General features: G+C 38.0%; 1 protein-coding gene across 17 annotated transcripts in view; it reads left to right on the top strand.

Moving 5' to 3' along the window:
• Window positions 1-14,749, top strand: part of ERC2 (ELKS/RAB6-interacting/CAST family member 2) — a 421,439-nt gene extending 406,690 nt beyond the window's left edge. For all 17 annotated transcript variants that reach the window (XR_010368539.1, XR_010368528.1, XR_010368540.1 and 14 more), the window contains one exon: window positions 11,733-14,749. The gene's annotated coding sequence lies outside the window, so the exon portion shown is untranslated. The remainder of the gene's footprint in view (window positions 1-11,732) is intronic.
• Window positions 14,750-15,258: the final 509 nt, after the last annotated feature.

Raw genomic sequence — 15,258 nt, 5'->3', positions numbered from 1 at the left:
GGCTGGCATTGGTTCTGGATAGAGCACAAGCAATGCTGACTCAGGTATCATGGAATTGTTGGCCAGGCTTGCCATGCCAGCTGCAGAGACCACAAGGAGAAATGAAAGTGGAACTGTGCTGAGTGGTTTGTGGATGGTATTGGCCTCCTGAGGACCATTAAATGCCCTGTTCTGGTTTTAGCAGGAGCCCTGAGCTCCCAGGGCCACGTGCATTGCAGGGAGCCTGGAGGGGTCATTCCCTTTCCTTCTGCACAGGGACACTGGAAGGTGTCAACTGTTCCTGACCCACACTTTGAAATTTGGAAAACAGATAAATTAGAAATTATTGCTGGAACAAACTGCATTATCTATAATGAGCCTACAAAATTCTGATCATTACTGTGGTAATGCCTGATGATGGAAGGTGCATACCTTGGGGAATTAAAATCAAGATTTCATTTAATGAAATGAAAGATCCCCAAATATTCTATTGGAAAAAAAAAAAAACAAAAAAAAAAAAAAAAAAAAAAAACAAAAACTCCAGAGGACACAGATGACCTTCTTCCTCCTCTGCTCCTTTTTCATATCCCCTGTTTGTGAACTTGTGACTTGAATAAGAAATTACTGGGTTTTTCTGGTTTTCGGGTTTTTTTTGGTTTTTGCATGATTAAACATTGAGCGCTGCTAAAAAGCTACTCCTGGCTTAAACAATAACTTTTGATGATAAAAGAATTGCTAAATTACAGTTTGGGTATATTCTAAAAAAAAAATAAAATAAAAGGCTTGTTCAAAAGAATGAGTAGTTTAGATAAATTAATAAAAAGTTTGCTTGATTTGATCTCTGGAAATGTTTTTAAAAACAAGATTTCCTCATTAAAAAATGCAGTGAAACTGCATTCTTTGGCTTAATCTTCACATTTTCTTAATACAACATGCTGCATTCAGATATGAAATAATGATCCAGTTGTGGTTTTTTGCTGAATTTCCCACATGTTTTTGTCCAAATCCAATGTTCTTTATACAGCACAGGCCACTGTGTCTCATTTACAGACTGTAAAATATGAATGTAGAGGTGTACCTGAAAGTGGTAACCTATATATTATATCTTTAAGTTCATATAGAAAATCAGGCAAGATGTGCAAGTGTAAGAAAATAAAAATCCATAAAATTAAAATTAAATGGGTTAGATAATTTTGTTTGCATTTAGAGTGTTTAATGAGAAATTAGGATATGTTGTCAAATATGGTTTTACCTTCTTGAATTAGAGAGTTGGTGAAAACAAAGTTTCTGGAAAGTAGCCCTAAAACGATCTTGTCTTTCTTGTAGTTGTTTCAGTGGGAAATATTTTTTTTATAACTACCTGTTTAGTTGTTGCTGTCCCTAAAATTATTGGAGAAAGGAACAATTTTTGTACTGCCATCACTATTCTTATTTTCCAAGTTGTTTCCATTAATTAAGTTCCACTAGGGGCTTTACCTTTTCCTCAGTGGGGTTGACATAATTGTGCATGCACATCAAGAGATCTTCTTGGTTTGTTTTGCTGTTTCTAATTAGCAAATTACTGTCCTCAAAACTGCTTTTTGTGAACTACTCTGCTCATGTTTTATCTTGTTCTGCAAGAACTGCAGGGAATTAGAGGGTGGTGGTGTCACACCAATTCCAGCTGTTGTCCAGTGCCACCTCGCAGCAGGGAGTTGGGCAGAGGTTGGTGACAGGGCAGAAAGAGCTCTGCTGCAGAGAATGGAATTTAAAAAGTGGGGAGAAATCAAGTATAAGCAAGCAGAAAAAAATGAGAAGTCAGGCAAAGTCTGGAATGGGAGATTGAGAGGAGAAAGAAAACGGGCACAGAGAAATAGACGTTCTCTAGAAAAAAATACTACTCAGCGTAAATTGTAGTTAGCAATGAATTGTGGTGATTATTCTTGCTCATTAATTTCCTTGTCTTGTTTTGCTAAACAGTTTAATTGCAATGCATCATTTTTTTATAATAGTATCAAGTAGAAAATCTCACCATTGAAGTTTTTATATGATTTCATAACGAAGTTCATGTTTTTAGTTGTACATGTTTACCTGTCATTTGACACTTGCAAGGATGGTTTGAGTATCTTTGGAAATCTTGCAGTCTAAGCCTCTGATCTCTCCAACTCTTACACACATATATGTTTTTGAGTGTACAATGATTATAAAGGTGGTGTTTGAAGATTGGGTGGGAGCAAATTTTTGCTTACTGCTATTTTATCATTTCCCTTTATGTGATACTCATTATCATTGGAATGCTGATAAATGTGGGTCCTCAGTCTGCATGGAATTATATATGTATGCCTTTAGTTGAATGAAAGCCACTAAGGGGGCCTTCAGGATGGACTCTTAAGCCTTCTCTTAACATTAAGTGCATTTTAAGTCTCACATAGAGTAAAATTTTGAAATTACAGCATATGTTTGTACGTTTAACAGAGCTGGCCCCTATGTCTTCCCTATCATGCACTGAGAAATGCGTGGGCAGAGCCATAATTGTGCAGAAGCTCATAATATTGGGGCCTAAATTATAAAAATTATTGCATAATTAGACCACACAAGTTAGATTTCAAAATGCTGCGTGTTACTTGGATGGGTATTTAAAAAATAAGTAGCTGTCGAGCATGTATGGTCCTGTTCCCAGTGCCACACACAGTCATTGTAATGCTTTAGCAGTTTGAAGGAGTTTAAATGGATCCAGCATTGGTCTTCAAACAGACCAAACCTACTAACACTTGCCTTAGTTGTATCTCTTTCTTCTTAACATTAAAAGATGCAACTGTAACATCAGGCACCATTTTTATAAGCACTTTCGTAACGTGAGCTATTTAAAATTTAAAAAATATATATTTAGGATCATTTGGAGGGGAAGAAAGTGGGAGTATATCTTAGGTACTGTGAAACAGACTTTTTGTGTACAATAGAACTCTGACTATACTTTGACATATTGATTTCTTTTATATTGTTATTATTAATACAATAAGCATTCCTCACAATGCCTTCCGCAGCACAATCAGTATTTGGATATACCTGATAGGATAACTTCAATGAGTACTGAGTTATTAACTAGCAGAACAAACTAAGGAAATGGTATGTTAATGGTTTATCTAAATTATGAAGTATAGTTGGGACATACAGCTGTTGGTGCAAATATTCAGATCCACAGAGCAATATGCTGAAGCTCTTTAGTTTATTCTCAGCTTTAGAAGATGAGAAATCTGAGGTGATTGGGAAAGCAGGCACAAGCCATGCATCTTTATTTAATTTCTTGTTATTGCTTTGTTAAGGAAAAAATAACCCCAGCAAACTTTCAATAACCTACTGGAGTCATGTGTCTGAAGGACACCATGCTTATGTCCAGCATTTCTAAGAAGACTTTTCAGGCCTGGCCAAGGATCCACCCTTTTCCTGAAGGCAGAAATAGGTACACATATAAAATACCTCAAAACTGCACTCAGCCCTCACCACTTCACTTCTGCCCAACTCCATCCAGCCATTGGGTGCATCAAAAGCAGTTGTACAGCCCTTGTGTGCCTCCTCACTGGCTGAGATGCTTTTGGATTAAACTTCCTCTCCACAACCACCAAATTTATTAGTATTTACTCTGGTACAACATCTAGTAACCAATATGCTTCTAACAACAGTGTGGTAGCAGCCACAGTAACTGGAGTTATCCAAGCACAACAGCCAGCCAATTTTACCTATTAAATATTGACTGACTCTGGTAGGATGTATGAGGTAAAACCCAAATCATACTCCCTACAACCAGACAAATATGTATGAGATTTTAAGAATTTCCTTCTAGTCACAAATTATCAGCAAATCTCAAAAGATGGCAGAAAAAAAATGCACCTCCTACAAATTCTAGAAATTTCCCTTATCCAGAGAAAAGCCACAGCTCTGACCTTGCTTGGCTCAGGCAAACTCTTAAGAACAGAAAAGAAGTGCTCCTTCATTACTGGTGGCCAAAGAAAGAATGTGCTTTGCCCCTGACATAATTTTCATCCCTCCAAAAGGAGTGGCAGTCATTTCTGTAGGTCAGCAGAAGCTGGAGCTCAGCTGTGCTGCCAGAGCAGGGAGCTGGGGGCACCCAAAGGGCGACCACACCCCAGCAAAACCCCTGGAGAAAACAGGGGACAGCAGCAGGGAAATGCCTGTGCTGCAGACACAAAGAACAAGATTGCCAAACCCTCCCTCCTTCAGCTGTGACCTGTTTTTATCCCTCTGCACATTTCACCTCTTACATAAGCTTTGTCTCATCTGGGGAGGAGGGCAGGGGCAGCACTAACAGGCTCCAGGGAAAGACAAATGTTTCAGATGCACGAGTGTTCAGCCAACTCACCCCTTGCTCCCTATTGACAGACTGGTAGCTCTTGGCAGAGATGAATCTGCAGGGACTCATAAAACCTGGGACCACAACACAGTGTGGAGAGACAAACAGAGCCCTCAGAGCTGAGGGACCATGAGCATCCTCATCAATGTGCAACAGAAACCTTGCAGTGTTCCCTGAAGTGTGGTCCACAAGGAGATGGGAAGGTGCATTCTATTCTGCATGTTAGGGTTTAGAACTTAAATCTACCCCTCGTTATGTCTGTAATAGCTCCTTGCATTAATTTAATTAATCTTTCTTGTCCATTGCACAGCCCAGTTTTTAAAATCTGAATTAAATGTATATTTTATCTTAAAGAAATGGAAAAAGAAGTACAGTGGGGAGTCGTTATTTAAATAAGTGGATGCTCATAAGTGAAACTTATCCAAGCTGAGATTTTATTGGGTTTGGTTTTTTTCTGGTTTCATTTTGCAGTGAATTTCTAGCAACAAAGATTTCTCTCTCTGGTGAAAATTTTCTCTTTTAAGAGAAAACAGTATCTTGAGGTTTCCTGTCTTTTTTTTTCCTTGATTAAACAAAACATGCAGCAAGTTGCAATTAAATTTCAGTTAACAAAGTGCAAAAATACACCCACCCTCCATCTGCCAAAAATAAATAGTCTGAAAAGTAATTTCACATCCCTGACAATGACGACTGTGTTTATGACATATTTCTGGTGCCATATTCCACTCTCCTATCGCTGCCAGCTTGCATCCAGTATTTAGAAATAAACCAGAAACACATTGAACTTGCTGAACTAGATGTTGCCACACTGCAGCTCTAATGGGCTTAGTGACCACAACCTACAGGGGCCAGAATGTGTCAACAGCAAAAGGGCCAACCTCAATCACTGTCTGTGCTTTTACAAAGTTGTTACATGTTTAATTCTTTGCAGCTTAGTTCTCCTGCTGTTTTGGCTGCTCCAAACCAAGGCTCATATATTGCAGCAGCCCTCTCTACCTCGTATAATGCCACAAAGGTCCCAGCAGGAGACCTTTCAGTGGAGCAGACAAGCCACAGGCGAGGGCAAACAGGGCATCACAACTTCCTAATAAGATGACTTATTAGATTGGGGGCTTGACACAGCGTTTATTTAACCACTTCTTTTCCCAGGCGCCAGGCACGGGCGCAGTGTGCGCGCCCGGGGCTCCACCAGCGCTGCGCGGGGTGGCCGCGGAGCGCGCTCCGAGCGCGTCCCCGAGCAGGGCGCGGGGCCGGGGACAGCTCTGTCCCCCGCCGGTGCAGACACTGGCTCTCGTTCGCCGCCGCAGGGTCGCTGCTCGGTGGCAGGGCCGGCTCCGGGCCGGCAGAGCGCGGGTTAAGCGCGGCCGTGCCGGCGTTTCCTGCCCGCACTTGCCGTGGCCCGAGGCGGTGCCGCCGCCGGAGCCGGGCGAGCCGCGCCGGGCCAGGTGGCGGGCAGGCACACCGTGTTATTAGGCAGCACCGAGCGCGAAACCTTGATCTTCAAAAAAAAAAAAAAAACCCCAAAAAAGGCCCCTAATTAATCCCGCGCAGGAGAATAAATGGCATTCCACATCAGCCGGGATGGAAAAGGCACCTTCCAATTTCGTCGAGTGATCCCTGCTATCGATCGCTTTCGGGATCACGATGGGAGCGTCGCTGTTTGAGGCACTTAAACCCAAGAATTCTTCTTTTCTTGTGGCTTCAATTCGATTTAAATAACAATAACAACAAAAAGTAACAATGATCTCAATGTGCTCTATCTTTAGGAAGTCATAAACGTCTTGACAAAGAGCCCGGTGCCCTGCGCTGCTGAATCCCGGCCGCCTCCCTGTGCGGCTGCGGGGTCTCTTGGAATCGATGGAAGCTCTTCCATCATCCCCACTCCAGCTCAGCCCATTAAGATTGTTAAGATCCTTAACAATCCCTCTTTTTAATTCAGTGTCCAAGTGACAGATTGAATGATAAGTATTGAGTTTTCTCATATTTCTGAAGAGCTTTGATTTAGACTGGACTTGTTTTATGAAAAGAAAAGGGTCCTAAGAAGAAATAGCTGTCTTTTAACTCATATAGCACTTGTCTAATATTGATTTATAAACATTCCCAGTAGAGAAGGCATCCTTGTCCAAATAGTCTCAAGGTTCATAAACTTCATCTAATTTTATGATATAATTGTACAGTAGTTTTCAAGAACTCTTACTGTCTAGAGGGCTTGAATCCATTTGATTTTATTCTTCCCAATGGTATCTGCTTTTATCCCTAACTAAGATTAACAATTCTGGCATTATAGCAATATGGAAAGTTCATCACATTCGTGCAGTGATTCTACCACCAGCTGCAGATCCTTCTGAAGTTTACTGTGTAATGAATTTAAAACATAAATAGCAACAAATGGGATAAATAATTTCTTTGCCAGAATTGAAGCAAAGTTAATTCTGTCTTTATAAATAACTTTTTTATGCTGGTGGCTTTTTGTGAACCTTTCAATATTTAATTAAATCACAGAGTTTCTGGATCTTTCTTTTGAATATGTTTTACTTATGTATTTATCATTTTTAAACTTTTTTGTAAGTAGCTGTAAATCATTGAAAAACTAAAGAGAAAAATGGTTTTAGTTTTACAATGTAGCTAAGAAGATATTTTCTAACATCTCAGAAACAGACCTCAGAGTTGCTTATTCAATATCAAGAGTTATCGTTACCAGGGATATTTCACATTATTATAAAAGAGGGATTTGGTATTGGGATGTTGTAAACTAGGTCTGAGCTCTTTATTTTCTGAAAGGAGTAGAGCAGGACACCTTTGGCTGAGGTGAACCTGAATGTTGTCAGACAGTTGAGATCTCCCAGGTAACATTTCCTCAAGTGGAGTTTTTAAGAATGACTAAAATTTGTTCTCCTCCAAGCAGGGTGTTTACTTTCTGCGCCCAGTGTTCTCCAGATAATGTGCAGTGCTGCACTTACCTTTAGAATCAAGAAACTTCCTTGAGCATTACTTCAACCTGTGGGCTTTATTGATTTGAGATGCAAAAAAATTGTATGATTGTATGGCAAAACTTTGGTTATTATAACTAGATCTAAACAAGAAAGACTAACATCAGTTTTGACAACAAACAAAACCAGTTTTTGTTCTATCGGTTATGTTTAAGAGATTCCAATTTCAAACCAAACACAACTTGTGGTTATTCTGTCAGATATTTATATAGCCACTGGGGCGCCATAGTTATGCACCGCATACATCATTGTATTTTTAAAATGTACTTAATGAACATTTTTTCTTTTCTGGTAACTACTTCATTGCCTTAAATGAATGCATTCCAATAGAATTTGTAACAAATGAGCACTTTGTGTTTGCATTAATGCCAAACACGTTTAACAAATTTTTAACAAGGAACACTGGCAAAAAGCCAAACTCCTAGAGGGACACTGAAGGAATGCTATAAATTTAAACTAGATTTTACCTTTTCACTCTGCTCAACAAGTGTCTTAGGTGTCTTTGGCATCTCAGCATTGAAAATTCTCTACGTAGGTTGGGTACAAATTTATGCCTTAATTATTTTTCTTCTTGGCCCTCCTCACTAGAGATTTCCATGTCGATATAACAGGCTTTAACAGGTTACTGTATTCTTTAGAAAGTGAGAGGTGGGTTTTCTTTCTTTCCTCAAGAGTTAGGCCAGGAGGAAGTAGCAAAAGCAGCATTTATTGTTGGGCTGTAATGACAGGGAGGTTCAAACAGCACATATCGTGCCATTGTCACATCCTGTGTTAAGGGACCTCTGCAGTGCAAGCACTGCAGCAGAACTGTACTACCCAGTTTTGTTGCTTGTGCTGAGTTGCAAATATCTGGGCTGTGATCGTGTTTGCAACTGCACTTCAGGGGCAGGGGGAAGCAGCCCACAGGGCTCCTGCTGGCCCCAGCTCTGAGCTCACACAGAAGCCACGAACAGATTTTTGGCTGAATCAAACTTCTGGGGGGTTTTTCAGTTGTTAAGTTATGCCCACATGGTACATGTCAGTACAGACCTTGGGAATCACCTACTCTGTAATACATGTTCATATTAAAAGTGTTACAAGTAGCTCCACAAACCACATGCTTGCTCTTTACTTGTAACTTAATATATTAATTTAATTTTTACTGTGTTATTTCAGTTTTAATCAAATGCAGGAACTGAAAAATAATAATACTTAGCACTCATCCAAGACTTTTAAGGCACATTACAAACATTAAGCCTTGCAAATTCCTGTGAGGAGCCTGATGTTATGCCTGCTGTAGCAAAGAGCAAGTTATGCACAGAAAAATGATATGACTTTTTCCATAGTCCCGCAACAGACTGGTGTCAGGCGTAGAATTTAGAACGAATTTAGTTTAGAATTTGGTTAATAGAGCCATTCTTCTAATGGTTTTTCACAAAGGTAAAAATTGAAAATGCTTTTTTTCACTCCCTCCTATAATTTACATGATGTTGTTGCAAGAGGCATAGGCAAATTCCAGTACATCACTTGAGAAAGATTTTATGAGTTATAGCCTTATTCCAGTCTAGTTACTTGTTTCCAGAAAATGAAATAATTTCCCATCATTTGTTGGTACTCTGATTGCAGTAATGATGAATGAGTCTGGAGAGGGAAACTGAGGAATTCATCCTGACAGCTTTTTCAAGGATGTCACATTATAGTGCAGAGGCCTTGTCGTAGATCAGGGAACAGAAATAGCCCTCACAGGTTTTCATTAATGATATCCTTCTCTACTAACATTTGGTCAGATACCAGTTCCCTGCAATAAAGTGTCTATTCCCTCTCTTTCTTACTCACTAATTACCATATCAGTTGTTGGCCTTTTATGTAGGTACCATGTGTAACAGGTTAGGAGAGGGCAATTTAAGCCTATGTGAATGGGTATCTGTTTTTGTATCTGGGTGCTTGTTGCAAACATTTGGAAAGCATATGGAGCATAATGGACATTAACCCAGATGTCAAAAATAGCCTGCATTTTACTACTGTTATTAAACAGTTTCCCCTTTAACCCCTTTGTGTTTACCCACCCTCTCCAGCTTGTTTCTGCAAATCACTGCTGAGAGGAAAGGATTGGAGGTAAAAAGTACTAATCAGGCAGGTGTCTTTATCCAAAGGAAAAACAATCTGAACAAATATTTGTGGGCTACTACACTTTTATATCTTCACATCCTTCTGTTGTTTTCATTGACTGGTATCTAATGGACTGACAGAGGTGCCAAACTCATAAGACCTTAATTTCAGCTGGAGCACTGCTGAATTCAGGCCCAATGCATGTTACCAAACTTTATTTCTGTTTTAGAGGTTCAGTGACTTTTACCAAGTGCAGCATTGAAGAAACAAATATAAATTTAATTTACTCAACCTCAGTTGGTATTTGACAGCAATATCCTTTTATATATTTATTTGACTTACTTGAGAAATACTTTGCATTTCCTACCTGTGGCGAACAAGTTTTTGTTACACTTCCAATACATATATGGTTTCCTGATGAATGGGTGGGTTGATTAAGTGGGTGAGGTTTATTTGGGGGCTTTCATTCTGTACTAAAACACCAATGAAAATCTGAGGACTGGGCTGGAGAGGGAGTGCATTTTGTGCTTTGTTGCTGTTCCTCAGATTGGACATTTTATTCTGGGTTCTTATTTTTTCTGAGCATAAAAGTGTTAATTGCAAAGGAACTTCAGATTGTTAAATAGGAACTACATTGAAGATTTGCTGTGATTACATTTTAGTTTAAAAACCCTAGGCATTATTGTGCTGCACTTTCTGGAATGTGCTCTCCTCATTAATTTATAGGTGTGCTTCCTCTGCCCCAGTATCTCTTTGAATGATGATTAAGAAACTCTCAGCACACAAAAGAATGGGAGCTATGCACAGTTCACCAACGTAATGCATGCGCTGACTTACAGTTTTCATAAAAAGTTTGCAACGATTTTATGTGCCAGAACTAGTAACATGATCTACTTTAGGAACTCCCTGGCTTTCCAGCTCTGCAGAAGTCATTTTTAGACTGTTCAAGGGCCAGATCCAAAACTTGTTAAAATCGGTGGGAACCTTTCCATATTTCAGTGGGCTTTGGATTATTCCCTGAGTGTTCTGACCAGAAGAATTGTACCAACTGCTCACTGCAAAAGTAAAATTCATCTACATTTGTATGACATAAACTGTTATGTGTTCTTTCCAGCAAGATGTGAAGTTGAAAATAGGGATTTAAAATAATACGATAATTTATTCTGTAAACAGTGTTTCACTTTACTCACAGAATAATTTATCTGATAAATATTAGATTCTGAAATTTTAAAGGGAAATTTTAGTCAAGTAGTTGTATTTTAAAAAACCCCAACTTTCCAACTGTATACAAAACCTTAAGCATTGTATGGCAAATTCTTTTTCATAAAATTGGATATTTTGGAAACTTTTAAGGTTACATAAATGGAAGAGCAATAATGGAGAATGCCATACCTAATGCATTTCAAATTTTCTAGGAACAAAGTCAGTGGATAAATGAACAACTGCCCTCTAAAGGAATCATTTGATTCCTCCCACTCATCTGATATACAGATAATGTGAATAAGACCAATTCATTGCTCTCTGTTCAAGCACACCATGCTGCTTGCTTGCAGCACAGCTAAAGCAACAACAGAAATCACTGAGGCCTCTCTCTGTAGTCCCAATCAGACAGAGACTCATCCTAAATCGGTGGAAGGCAGGAAGATTCTTCCCACTAGCTGAGCTGTGCTGACACCAGCTCCCTCTTGCAGTCCCCTGGGTTTCAGCAGTGCCAGCCAAGGCAGGCAGAGCACCTGTGATTAGTGGGTGTGTGGCTCAAAACCTCCTAACACATTGCTAACTTCTGCAAATCTGAGCTTCTCGTGTCCATAAAACCTCTCTCCACTGTTCTGCAAATTAAAGTAGACTTAAAGTGCTTAAAATATGACAGGAAAATGGTGCTTCAGTTTTGGAAGGCTGATAGAGGTACTACACATTCCCACCTGCCACAGAACTGGGTGGAAATAAACCAATTATTCTCTTGGTTCCCACAGAAAAATATTTAATTTTATTAATAGCATTTCCCTTTCAAAGTTACTGTGCTTATGGACAAGATCATAAAACTCACTGTTTACTGAATCACAAGCACAACAGAATTTGACATCTTACGAATTTAAAATATTTCCCATGTAGGGGGAATGATGTAATACAAATTACCAATAAAACTAATTGCCACCCTCTGAACATAAGTGCATTCAAATTGAATTGAAATGCCTTACTTAATCCTCAGCCCCTAGAAAAGCATTATCTCCACCCATATGTATGAGAATTTTGATTAGATGAGAACTAAAATGTTCTGGATGCTTCAGTTATGTCATTAATTGGAATATTTTTTTCCCTTGTTACAGTTGTCAGAGGAACTAGTGAAAGAGGAAGAAAAAACTGTAGCACTGGAAGGTAACAATGATAATCTATTGCATTGGATCTCCAAACATGACCATGATATCCTGGAGAAGATCACAGATGCAGAAAATGAATGCTAAGGTTGATATTTAATGAAATGCTGCATTGATTAGCATTTTCTCCATTATTTCTTGTAGTCTATTGTGAAATTAGATACTTTGGAAAGTAATGAAGGAGACTCAAGCAGAAATTATAAGAGCTTCATTTCTGTCTTTAATGGGTCTTGTGAGTTACTCTGTTTTTACAAAGAAACCATCTGTTCAGAATATAGTTGTTTCATGAAGTTCAGTTAAACGGGTTACTTAGCAAATTTTTGGTAAATTAATATTGATTTTAATAGGTAATTCAGATTCCCTAGATGTGGCATCTGCATTTGCTGATTTTACCTAGTATATTCTAAAGTATCACTTCTATTGCACTAGATTATCAAAGAGGTATTAGTAAAATGCTATATAAGGGTGTTGGCATTAACTTTACCTCCAGTTAGATACAGGCTTTTCCAAAAAATAAAAACAAGCCTTTACCCTCCTCTGTTTTCTTTTCTCTACTGATAAAATAATACAAATTAAAAACAAACCAAAACCAAATATTGATACTATAACCGGTATTAAGCTCTGGGCCAGGTTGGAAATGAAATCAATTTTTGGTACTAATAACTGATGACAAAGCTTAGTTTTATGAAAAGATGGTGTGTGTCTCTGACAATGCATAGGACATCTAATTTGAGCATAAATAAATGATTATATACAAGATGTATCTATTCCTGGATGGTAAAAGCTTGAGGTGTATATAAATACATATGTGTGTATATATATGGACATGTACACAAGGATGTATCAACCTTTTACCATCCAAATGCATACATTGTTTTCAACAATAAAAGCTGGGACTCTTAAAGAAACAAACAAAAACAAAAATAAAGATAAGATTGCTGTGAATACAGTATATGCACTAGGTCTCCTGTAAATGTGGAACTGTTTGTTATTGTTCTCTGCATTGAAAAACAGTCTCCAACACAGACCCCAATGAATCTTAGATGTTAAAGAAAATACCAATGAACAAACAGCACTTGAAGGCTGTTTGTGTCAACAAAATGTGTCTAGTAAAATAAATTTAAAGCACATGCAAGGAAAAATAAAAATGTGAAGTCGTTCCATTCAATGAGAGACTCTTAACTGACAGTCAGATCTCTACCACTTCTCAAGGAGAGGTTCCTTCTGACTCCACAAACATTTTCAGTCAGTCTGGCAAACATGTGCAAATGTTTGGCTGTTTTGTTGAGGCATCTTTTTGTCCATGGAAGAAATGCTTCCATGCTGATGGCAGTGGAAATAGAATATCTGCATTTTTAAAGGACAAACAATAAATTTAAGCATGGGTGGCCTTAATCCTTAGTAGTTTTTCTTTGCTGCTGTTAAAAAAAAAAAAGAAAAAAAAGAAAAAAAAGAAAAAAAATTAAATGGATACTCCTAAAGTCTTGCACTGAATTTAGAAAAATTATTTTTTGAACCTGTGGTGCGATTAACCCTAAACATCCTACATGAGCCATACATAGTAATCCCCTTAAAATTATTGTCTAGAAATGATATTTTATTTATTTGTACCATGATTCTCGGTGCAATCAAGGAGCAATTTATTTGAGCAGGAGTCCTGCTGGATGTGACTGTCTTCAGTAAATAGAATAAAATGTATAGAATTAGCATAGCGTAGATAATCCCAATTTCATTCATGTTTAAAAAGTTTGTCCTTTAACTATCAACGGCATTTTAAATCTTTGTTTTTGAAACAGCAAAGCTTTTGGGAGTATATTTAGCACATATGACAAATGTTGCACTTGGAAACTCAGACAACAAAACAGGTTTCTCATGACAAATTTGTTGTCGCAGTAGGGGACAATCGTCTGTGTCTCTTACAATCAGGTCTTTACCTTAACTCTGCAACCGAATACTTGAAGTAGGATTTAAACTAGGGGGAAATAGGGTCACAGATACAAAGCTGTATAGTTAGATATTTATATGTATGTGCCAATTTTGTCACAGATATTATTTTAGGGGCATTTTTGCTCCACTCATGTTGGTATGAGTATTGATCTACACTTTTATCAGGGCCTAAAAGTTAGCCCCTAAAGAGGAAAATTTTGTCTAACTTTGATTTTTTTCCTTCTTGCTTTTTTTTTTTTTTGTGGTTTTTTTTTTTCTCCTTCTTTTCATTTCATGTGATATTCTATGACGTTTGGAGAAAATCTTTTCATATCCTAAAATAGAATCTCGGGGTTTACAATAAACACTGTGATGTTGGGAAATATTTTATTTGAGCAATGTTTGGTAGATTTTTTTTTCCCCCCTCCTCTGAGTGTAATGAAGCAAACCAACTTTTGCTTAACATTTAAGATAATGGTTATTATTTTAATGTGAGATCAGTCTTGTACTGCACATTCTTTCTTTCATTTAAATGTACAGTATGAATTTTGTATTTAATGAATTTTGTGTATCCAGTATGCACGTACCTGCACATTGACTTTCATTTGAAAGTGGGTTTCAATTTCCTTTTTAAACAGTGTTTATGAAAAGACCTCAGATGTGTTGACACAAACTATATCCGCAATGTTTCTTTTGTGTGTGTAGGGTGACGTTTGAATGTGATGTTCTGCAGCAATGGGTCAGTATCCCCTATCTACCTTAGATCCTCATTTGATAGTGCTTCTTGTAATAATTTTTTCAAGTGAGTGGCATGTTCTGGATTGTGATATTGATATATGGTTAAGGACATTGATATGAAACTAAGGAATTCCTAGAAATTACCAGTGGGCATGTATTAGACAGTCATTGTAATTTAATGTCTCGTAGAAGTGTAAAGTACCAAGGTATTTAGAGTTCATAACATTGTTATCATGTGTATGGGAAGTATTTAGTGTTGATCAGCTTGTTTATTTTCATCAAATAAACTTTGTTTCTTTCTGAAATCAGTGTTGTGTCATTAAAAGCAGGTTTAATGACTGTAGGAAAATGTGTGAGAGATGTTTTCCACATGGTAAATCTATCACACTCCTTATTTCTCTAATTGCTACCATTCAAAGTAATTTATCTTCCTGTTGTTACTATCACATAAACTGTTTAAGAAAGCATAAAAAGGAAAATGTCTCATAGGCCCCACTCCCAGAAATGCTTACGAGCAACTTTACTAAAGTGAGGAACCATTTTCTGGATTGGGCTCTTACAGAGCAATGTGCTTTTGAGTGGGTTTCTAAAACATAATATTCTTGTGTGACCCCGTGTAATTGCATAGAAAATTACATTTTGTTTATGTGCTTTACTGACCAAAAGCCATAAGGTGTGAAATTCTCTGCACAGTCAGCTCCTTTTTCAGCTGCCTGGTAAGTGGTTCCCCGTTTCCATTATGTTCACTTTTTTTAGAAAAGGAACTTTTGTTGACCAGGAATTTCTTACCTCATAGAAGTCCCTGGCCCAGCTC

Source organism: Passer domesticus, chromosome 9 (genome assembly GCF_036417665.1).
Source record: "Passer domesticus isolate bPasDom1 chromosome 9, bPasDom1.hap1, whole genome shotgun sequence".
NCBI lineage: Eukaryota > Metazoa > Chordata > Aves > Passeriformes > Passeridae > Passer > Passer domesticus.
The sequence above is the reverse complement of the archived record's forward strand: the minus strand, read 5'-3'. Positions and strand labels throughout refer to the sequence as shown.